This window comes from Pinus tabuliformis, chromosome 9, assembly GCF_031772625.1.
Source record: "Pinus tabuliformis cultivar Carrire ecotype Pingquan chromosome 9, CPIR1, whole genome shotgun sequence".
Taxonomy (NCBI): Eukaryota; Viridiplantae; Streptophyta; class Pinopsida; order Pinales; family Pinaceae; genus Pinus; species Pinus tabuliformis.
Genome location: NC_142307.1, coordinates 1,586,820,245 through 1,586,829,603, shown reverse-complemented (window position 1 = coordinate 1,586,829,603; position 9,359 = coordinate 1,586,820,245). Strand labels below are relative to the sequence as shown.

The 9,359-nt window shown below is 36.4% G+C and overlaps 1 long non-coding RNA gene across 1 annotated transcript; it reads left to right on the top strand.

Annotated features, from left to right (window-relative positions):
- Positions 1 to 6,035: 6,035 nt before the first annotated feature.
- On the top strand, positions 6,036 to 8,802 carry LOC149154766 (uncharacterized). The gene is made up of 2 exons (XR_016262808.1): positions 6,036 to 8,243; positions 8,388 to 8,802. It is a non-coding gene; the product is annotated as an uncharacterized LOC149154766 (long non-coding RNA).
- Positions 8,803 to 9,359: the final 557 nt, after the last annotated feature.

The window sequence follows — 9,359 nt, the reverse complement described above, 5'->3', positions numbered from 1 at the left end:
TTGAGTTGCCAAATTTCAACATTCCCTCTTAACTAGTGAGGAATCTCTGTTTGCAACAAAAGATCTCTGCTTTCTCAGCTCATTTTTGTTCATCTCTTCTCTGTATCATTTGGAACAATGATGTCACACTCTAGTGAAGAAGAATCATCACATGGGAGCTTTGGCTACCATCCTATATCCACAGACAATAGGGGAGATTAATTTACCACCCTAAATATGTTTGGTTAGCAATAGGCAGGATACCACTTACCATGATACCACTTACAATGCCACTTTTTGTCACTAGAAAGAACCTCAGATGCTTTAGATAAAAAAGAACGTGCACCAAACTCGGTCTTTTCAGTAGACTTGTCAACCCAATCAACATCAGAGTGCCCAAGTAGTCTTACATCTCCGGCATTATATTTCAATGCAGGATTGATGGTCCCATGCAGGTATCTCAACACATGCTTTGTAGCAATCCAATGTACATGAGATGGTTTAATTATATATTGGCTCAGAGTATTGACCGCAAAACATATGTCCGGTCTACTGTTCACTAAGAACATCAGTGCCCCAATCAGTTGTCGATACTCAGAAGGATTTTCCAAATCAGGAGCTGCAACATCACCACACAACTTCTTGAAGTTCATTTCCATTGGAGTTTTCATGGATTTACATTCTGTCATACCAAATCTTTCTAGTAGCTTGACAACATTTTCCTTGAGAAAGGAAAATCTCTCCAGGTTTCTGCCATACTCCAAGACCTAGAAAGTCGTGCATCAAATGAAGATATTTTATATCAAATTCAGAAACCAACTCCCTCTTACATTGGAGGATAAGAGGTTCATCACCGGTCAAAAATAAATCATCAACATATAATACCAAAATCAAAGGCATACCTTGGACTGTCTTGAAGTAAATATTGGATCAACATTACTTCTAGTAAAACCATGGCATATCGAGCTCTTGGAGTTTGCTTCAAACCATAGAGGGCTTTCTTCAGTCTACACACATGAGTTTTCCGGTCATGTACTTCAAAGCATTGTGGTTGCTCCACAAATACTCTTCCTTGAGGAATCCATGCAGAAAAGCAGTCTTCACATCTATTTGGTGAAGGGACCATCCTTGGCTAGCAGCGAGAGCCACAATAGATCAGATGGTTGTATAAAAGGCAATAGGTGTAAAAATTTCATCATAGTCTATTCCCTCTTTATGAGAGAACCCTCTAACCACAATTCCAACTTTACATTTTTGAATACTATCATCAACACCATGTTTAATTTTATACAACCATTTAGAAGGCACAACAGATTTACCTTCAAGTCTTGGGACCACTTCCCATACATCATTATGAATGATGAACTCATATTCTTCAGCCATTGCATCTTTCCACACTTGAGCCTTCACAACTTCTTCAAAGGTGCATGGTTCAACTTGAATAATGTTGCTTATGGCTACAACATATCCTTGGAATCGACATGGTTTGTGGCTTTCTCTGAAGGTTTCTTTGGGAGCAACATGTTTATCAACATCTTGAAGGGTGTCACGAAGCCATAGAGGTCTCCTTTTAGCAGAAGGATCACATAGAGGAGGATCCAAAGGATCCATGGGATCCATGGGTTCATCAATAGGATCAATTTCAAGCTCAAGATTTTCTTGTATCTCAAATGCATCATCTTGACTATCAACATTAGCAGGAGGAAGAGGAGCGTCTCTTGCCTTTCAAAGAGCTGCATCTTCATCAAATGTTACATCCCTGCTAAACTCTGTATTTCTTTGTCCAAGTACATATATTCTGTAAGCTTTAGAGTTCAAGCACCCATTGAGTGCTTCTAGGGTTTGTCCTAGGGTCAAGAAGTCAATAGAGTCATTTTCATATGAAGAAGACCCCATCTGGCACATTGTAACTTGTAAAAATAATTATTTTTGCATTTAAAAGTGTCAAAATACCCTCCAAGACCAAGTTGGCATGGCAGCTAAGAAGTCGGCCTCAATTAGGGCATGTTGTCCTCCTTGGAAGCCTATATATAGGAGGGAACTCGACCTCCTATGGACACTCACTCATCTTCTCATTATTCAAATGAAGGAAGAGCAGAAGAACGCTAGCAAAGAAGGAATAAGGGCGAAGGACAAGTGTTTTGGGTTATTTTTCTCTTTCGCTCTCTCTCACGTGTGAAGGAGGAAGGCTAGGATTTTGTTGCTGGAAGGTAGAAGTTGGGAAATTGTAGAAAGAAGGTTGAAGGAGGGTGTATTAGGTCACCTACAAACCCTAGAAGAAGGAGAAACTCAAGCGAAGGACAAAGGAAGCCTTGGAAGCCCTAGATTTGCTCACACGTGTGGAAGCAACAACTGTTTCAGTGGCCGAAAATTTTAGACCTACAGTGGAGGCCGAAATTTCGTAGTTGGGGGTCAAGAAGGAAGCACTTCATCAAGAAAGTCGGACTTGGTCTTGGAAGGGTATTGGCCTTGGTCTAGAGATCTTGGCTTTCGTCATTTGAAGAATCTATAAGAAGAGACGAGATTTGTGGGTTTTCCTCTCAAGTGGAGAGGTTTGAGCTTTGGCTTGCAGACTATATCCTGTATTCTTGTGTATTATTGATCTTCTTGTTTTGGTAGCTATTTGATGATAAGAATAACATAATAATATGAGAAGAAGCTAATAAGTAAGAAAAGTAAAAGGACATCACAAGCAGTTATCAAGTTTAAGAGAAATCATCCTAATTGCAGCCCTATAGATTTCTCAACACTTTCTTACCTGAAGCTTTTGTCTTGTTCCTCTTTTATTTTGGCACGCAGAAGTAGACAGGGCAACCAAAGATCCTCAAGTGCCCAACCTTGGGTTTTTCACCAGAGAAGACTTCCTCTGGAGTCTTGTTGTTTAGGGCATGGTGAGGAGATCTATTTTGAACATAGATAGTTGTGTTAACAACTTCGGAGTTTACTCTTCCTGCACTATTTTGCACCTTGATGATCTTCAGGATCTGCTTTTTCTTGATCGCATCCTCATCAAGAAGTTAGTGAAAGAATCATTCAAATACTCATGTAGGAAGAATAACCAATGATCTAAAAAGATAAATCTAAACAAGAGCAGTGACACAAAGAAACAACATAAGACTTGAAAATACTTATTTTTTAATGGGGATTGAAGGAAGCTGTTAGCTCCCTCTTGATTTGGCCTCTATAAGTTACCATTGTCCATCAGTCATATGTCATTGGCAGAAGAAATGCATCTTCTTGAACACCACTTGGCAAACTCCATCATGATCCACTCTAATCTCAGACATTTCAGAAACCATCTTTCTCACATGAGGTAATGCTTTATAGTGAAGATGAACAAACTTTCGGTGTCACAATTTACTTTGATGATTACTTATCATGAATCAATGCATGGATAGGTCTTCCATTGATTTTATAAAGATTTTCAAATCTTGATCCTAGAGTGAAAACATGTAATAATAATTATACATATTGACTTCATTGTCTGCAATGATATTAGTTATAATCCATCTTTGATCGCTGTAGAAGAGGCTAGTTTAGAAAACTGTCATTCCATTCTTTACAAAAGTCATGATTCTTTTCTACAATCACTATTGTCAGTAACTCTAATATCAAAATTACAAAACCCATAAGATTATGATCTTTTCTCATATAATGTGAGAGAATCAAAACCCCCTATCTTCAACATTCAATTTCTATCCGTTATTCTTTCATAACCTTCTATGCATAATATTTATTTCCAAGACAACACTTTCTTGCATATGCATAAACAGAAGTAAAACTACTCTACTTTTGCATGCATCAACAAGTATCGAAATGACAACTATTAAACACATGCAACACCTTAATTACTATATGCAAAATTACTATCATATTTTCAGGTCCTTGAAATCATGGAATAACTATAGCAGTGAAATTTTAGCAGCAAAATTTCAGCAGTAAATACAAAGGGACAACAAAAGATATTTTAGTAGTAAATGAGATATTTCAGCGGCAAAAGAGGAGATATTTCAGCAGAAAATGAGCAGCGAGTAGAAGGAACAATGAGTGACATTTCAGCAGAAAATGGGCTGCAAATAGAGTGGACAACACTTAATGTTTCAACAGAAAATGGGCTATAAATAGAGTGGACAACAAGAGATGGTTTAACAGCAAATGGGTTGCAAATAGAGTGGACAACAAGAGATATTTCAACAGAAAATGGGCTAGAACAACACTTGTCTTCACCAAAGCTCTGATACCATGTTTAAATTATGATATTCTATGTTGTAACAATCACTTATTACAAAACTTCTTTATGTTACAATATTAGGTAAGTAATTGTAGATAGAACATAAATCACATGCACAATAGAAAGCAACGAAGAATACAATGAGACATAGAAAATTTAGGTCCAATGACTAGGGCAAAAGCCACAAGGGGAAAACCCAACCAGATTCTTCTTCTATTAGAAATCAATTGTTCAACAGAGATACAGAGTACAATGAGAGATCAAGAGAATGAGTAAGTTCACCCAAATCTGAACAAATTGTAGCATAAAGATCACTGATAGCAGCAACAGATACACACACTGAATCAACCTTCACTTCCACTGAATCAACATTGAAACTCTGAAGCAGTGAATCAACCTTGGTTCACCAGGTTATGCTCTTACTCTCCAAGTCTTTCTCTCATAATCTTCTTCAATTCTCTCCAACTCTTTCTCAAGTTTGAATTCTTCTTTCACAATGCACAAGTAGTGAGGGGAGAAAGAATGAGACACATATATATAGGAGGAGCAATGAATCCATGCCATAAAGGAGGAGTAACTCACATGCCAAGAGGGAGAGTAACATATGCCCATTTAGGAAATGTAACTCATGCCATTAAGAAGGTACACATGCCTTTGTAACTTATGCCATTAAGGAGAGTGTAACATATGCATTAAAGAGTGTGTAAGAGGTATCTTTCATGACATGTTTTAATGAGAGCATAAGAGAGTGTAAGAGGAATCTTTTATGACGAGCTTTTATTGAGTGTAAAAAAGTGTAAGAGCATTAATGAGAATGTAAGAGAACATTATTGAAAACCATGATTGAGTGACTTGAATTTCTTTTTAATAATAATAATAATAATAATAATGATAATATTGATAATTAAGTCGAAATTGAACTCTTAGGACTGATTGATGATCAAAAGGGATTTTCCATCAACAATACTTGATTACCAATTGATGCAAGGTGATTTACTATTTTTGGAAAGTTATACTTAAGATTTTCTATTTTTAGAAATTCATCCCCGAGCTGCCAAATTTTCAACAAAAATGATAGCATACATGCCTTTCTCCTTGCATCAAGATATCTCCCATGGCATACCCACTTGTGTTTGTTTCCACTCCAGAGGCCTTCTACAAGTTTGGTAAGCTGAGAGTTGGTGCTTGAACGATTTTCTTCTTCAACTCTTCAAAGGCATTCTACTAACTCCTTTCCCACTGGAAACTCTCGCCACTCATTATTATGGTGTGATGTGGTGCATTTGTTGCTGAAAATGAAGCTATGAACTTTCGCATGTATTGGGCTACCTCGAAGAAACTCCTAACTTCAGAGACATTTGTAGGCACCAACCACTTCATGATGGTCTTCATTTTTGCAGGATCTATTTTAAGCTCCCCTCCACCAATCACATAGCCTAAATACACCACATACTGCTGGGCAAATTCACATTCCTTGAGATTTTCTAAAAGTTGGTGCTTCTTTAAAGTCTGTAGCACCTGCATCAAGTGTGAGATACGCTCCTCCTAGGTAGCATTGTAAACCAATATATCAATTAAATAAACTATAACAAAATGATTCAGATAAGGTTGTAGTACATCATTCATTAGTCTTGTATGTTGGAAATGTAACTTGGTTTGGTCTTCACAATTATCATTGTACTTGTATCAAAATGTATTTCATGTAAAGCAAAAAGAAGAAAAATGAAATTTTTATTATTATTATTTTTCTAGTCAAAGCATATTCTCCATGCTGATCGGATCGTTTGGGTCAAAATAAATATTCACTGAGTCATTGAGTCAAAGTCCCATTTGGACTTTTTTGAAAGAAAAGAAAATAATTTTGAGTCAAAGTGTCATCACAAGACCAAGTCAGCCCTCCAAATGGACAAGTTGGCCAGCCCACAAGTTGTGTCTCTTCGTATGGTCGAACAACTATATATTGGCACATGTGCTCCACATTTTGGCATTTGAATTTGGATTCTCTGTGGAAGAAGACGTTCGGATCTGTGATATTAAATTTTGTGCCAAGAAAAAGAAGAGACCAATGAAGTAAAAAGGAAGGAGGAGGTTAAGAGAAAGAGAAAGAGAAAGCGAACTGTGTTTGCCTTAATTATGTCCACACATGTGAAGTTTCTACAATTTTTCAGAGGCTGTTACTGGGCCGAGATTTCAGGAGCCAAATGTTCAGGGGATGACCAAAATGCAGAGATTTGACCAGCATTGACTTTGTTGACTTTGACTTGGTGAAGAAGACTTGGAGGAGGGCTGACTTGGGTTCATTGTGACAGTGTTGGTCTTGGTCTTGGATATCTCACTTTGATCTGATTCTATAAGAAGAGGATTTTCTTTGGTTTTCCCACTTGTGGGGTTTTTCCCTGCCTTGGAGCCTAAATTCTTGTGTTGTTTGTCTTTTGTGATTTTCATGTTTTGTATTTTTGGTAATTGCTTGATGAAGAAGAACATAATAAATTAAATAAGAAGCCAACAACCTTTCACAAGTAATTATCAAGTAAGAGAAATCTACTTAATCTTCATGCCTATTGATTTCTCAACATGGTATCAGAGCTAAGGTGAACGAAGGCAGTTTGAAGATCACGTCTTGTTGGCATTCTTGTAAGCAATCACATAATCTCTGTAGCAATCATCACTCAAGAGCATCCGTGAAAACCCAATCCTTTTGAAGGTCTGTAATTCCAACATCTATTTTCCCGTTTAGAGTTCAAATTCAAGAAAAAACTTATTATGGTCAGTTTGAATCTCTATGACAAACAAGTTTTATGTCATATGAATCCGGAATTTTGAGACATCAGAATTTACTGTGGTGATATTTCATGGAGGCATTTGTAAAGTAATCTGAAACTGAGTAGTATATTTCTGTGGAATCCTGTGAAGTATAGCAAAGAGGAAGACTTGAAGAAGCCCTAAATCTGGAAGAAGCCTACCATGCAAATAGACCTAGAAAGGTGTTATTCAAGAATCCCAAGAGAGTTACTACATAATCCATCTTCTGTGAAATGTACAAGTATGATTTGAACAAATTCTAAGGTTCATTTATCCGATCTCTGTGATATGAAAGATGAGAGTCTGAGATCTTAGTCTATGGTTCATATTCGGAATTGAGACAAAGTCCGAGATTTGTAGCATCTATCCAAAAGTATGTCAAGGAGATATCTATACCCTCAGTACTATCTGAAACTTGTTTCTAAGATACTTTTCTGTGATTGATGAGAATGATTACTAGGCCAAGTCCTAGAGGAGACGACCAAGACCTAAAAGAATAGCTCAAGTCCTCGGTTATGAGACTAGTAGACATGAGACTAGTAACATGCATAATAAACCTTACACCTTCCTTACATACACATTTCTCTTCAGACTCGCACATTGTCTGATGGTTGTTCATTGCATGTTTCTAAATGTAATCTTCAATCATTTTGTTGTACGTCCTTGCAATCGATTTTCCCAAGCAACTTGCTTGGGGAGGTTTATGAGAACTCCAATAAATCAGAAACGATTCTCTTAAGACACATGTCTCTTTTGTAAAAGAGTAAATGGTATTATATCGCTACTACTATCTCTTCCATCTCTTAACCATGGCCGATATCACCAGCTGTGATCGGCGTTTCCCACATTAATTCTGAATGTCACTGGCACCAGATATTATGCTTTAATTGGCAGTGTGTTTATTGCGTTTGTCGTTAAAACAAGCTTACAGTGGTAGGATGCAAGAATATTTCTTCGTTGTGTAAGGTTTGCCATACGTGTACGAGAGGTCATGAAAATCAACTGGTAGAGATTGTACAGCTGTCAGTTTTTTGAGTTCTAGTCCATAAATTTTCCTTTTGTTACTATTTTTTGTTGATTAAGTTCTATATAATTTATGCATTTTTATATGTTCCTCGAATCTCCGTCTCTAGTTAAATCGGGAACAGTCAATACCTTTTACAGCTCTAGTCCTCACTTTTTTTTGGCATGATGCAGGATGAAGGTTTTGATGTGCAAACAACAGGCTATGGTATATTCTCTATGCCCATTATGAATGACATCTGAAGAATCTGCTATGTTGAAATATTTTCCACATCTGAGTTGTCAGCTTATGTTCTACTTAGAATGAAATGTATGCTCAAAATTCTACTTAAAAATAATTATTTTTTTGCAGGGATCATGGCTACATACCATGCAAAAAACGAGTATTGTCTGTTGTCTGATTTTCAACAAGGATTCAGGGTTTTTGCAAGCATCATTGCACAACTTGAAGGATGAAGATGTAACATTATGTACTCTATTATCTGTTATTTAATAAAACATTAGGTAGCATGGTGCTCAAATCTTATATGTTTCTGGCCTCACCATAACGGGAGATATCATTGCCTTGAATACAAGGACATAGTTTTACACATGCTGAATTGTGTAAAGAAACTCCACAATCTAATTTAAAATATTCTTGGCCACATTACGTGCCTTTCAAAGAGGCTTCCTTTAATACGCAACATTATTTTGTTTTGTAAATATAGTACAAACAAGCTCTAAACAGAGATTTGAAGTTCAATAAGCAAGTGCATGGATTGAGTTTATAGTCCTGTTATTCAAGGTACAAATTTTGCGTCGTATCATGCAAATTTTCATTTCGATTTGTCTAATGGTTACTGCCTGGTAGTCACAAAAAAGTGGTCGAGAGATTGGTTATCACGGAATTGTCACATACAAAAATACAGTATAATACTAAAATGCCAGAAAGTAGTGGAGGGATTAGTGATTGTGGAATTATCACATATAAAAATGATATCATACTAAAATGTTAATAGTAGTCGAGGGATTAGTGATTGTGGAATTATGACAAAAATAATATGATACTAAAATGCTAATAGTAGACCTCAGTTCGCTGACCAGATTAAATTCAATTTTCTTCATGGAATGTAGGAGACTTTCAACTTTGGTTTTGAAATTTTTATCTGGGAAAATTTCATATTAACAGAAGTATGAAAATAAACGTCGAATATATTAAGATGAATTATATTTTCTTTGTTGGATAGAAATAAAATGAGGATAGGAATAAGAGAAAGAAGTATTTAAATCTATAACGTTCAATCATATTTTCTTTGTGAAGATAGAAATAAGAGAAAGAAGTAGT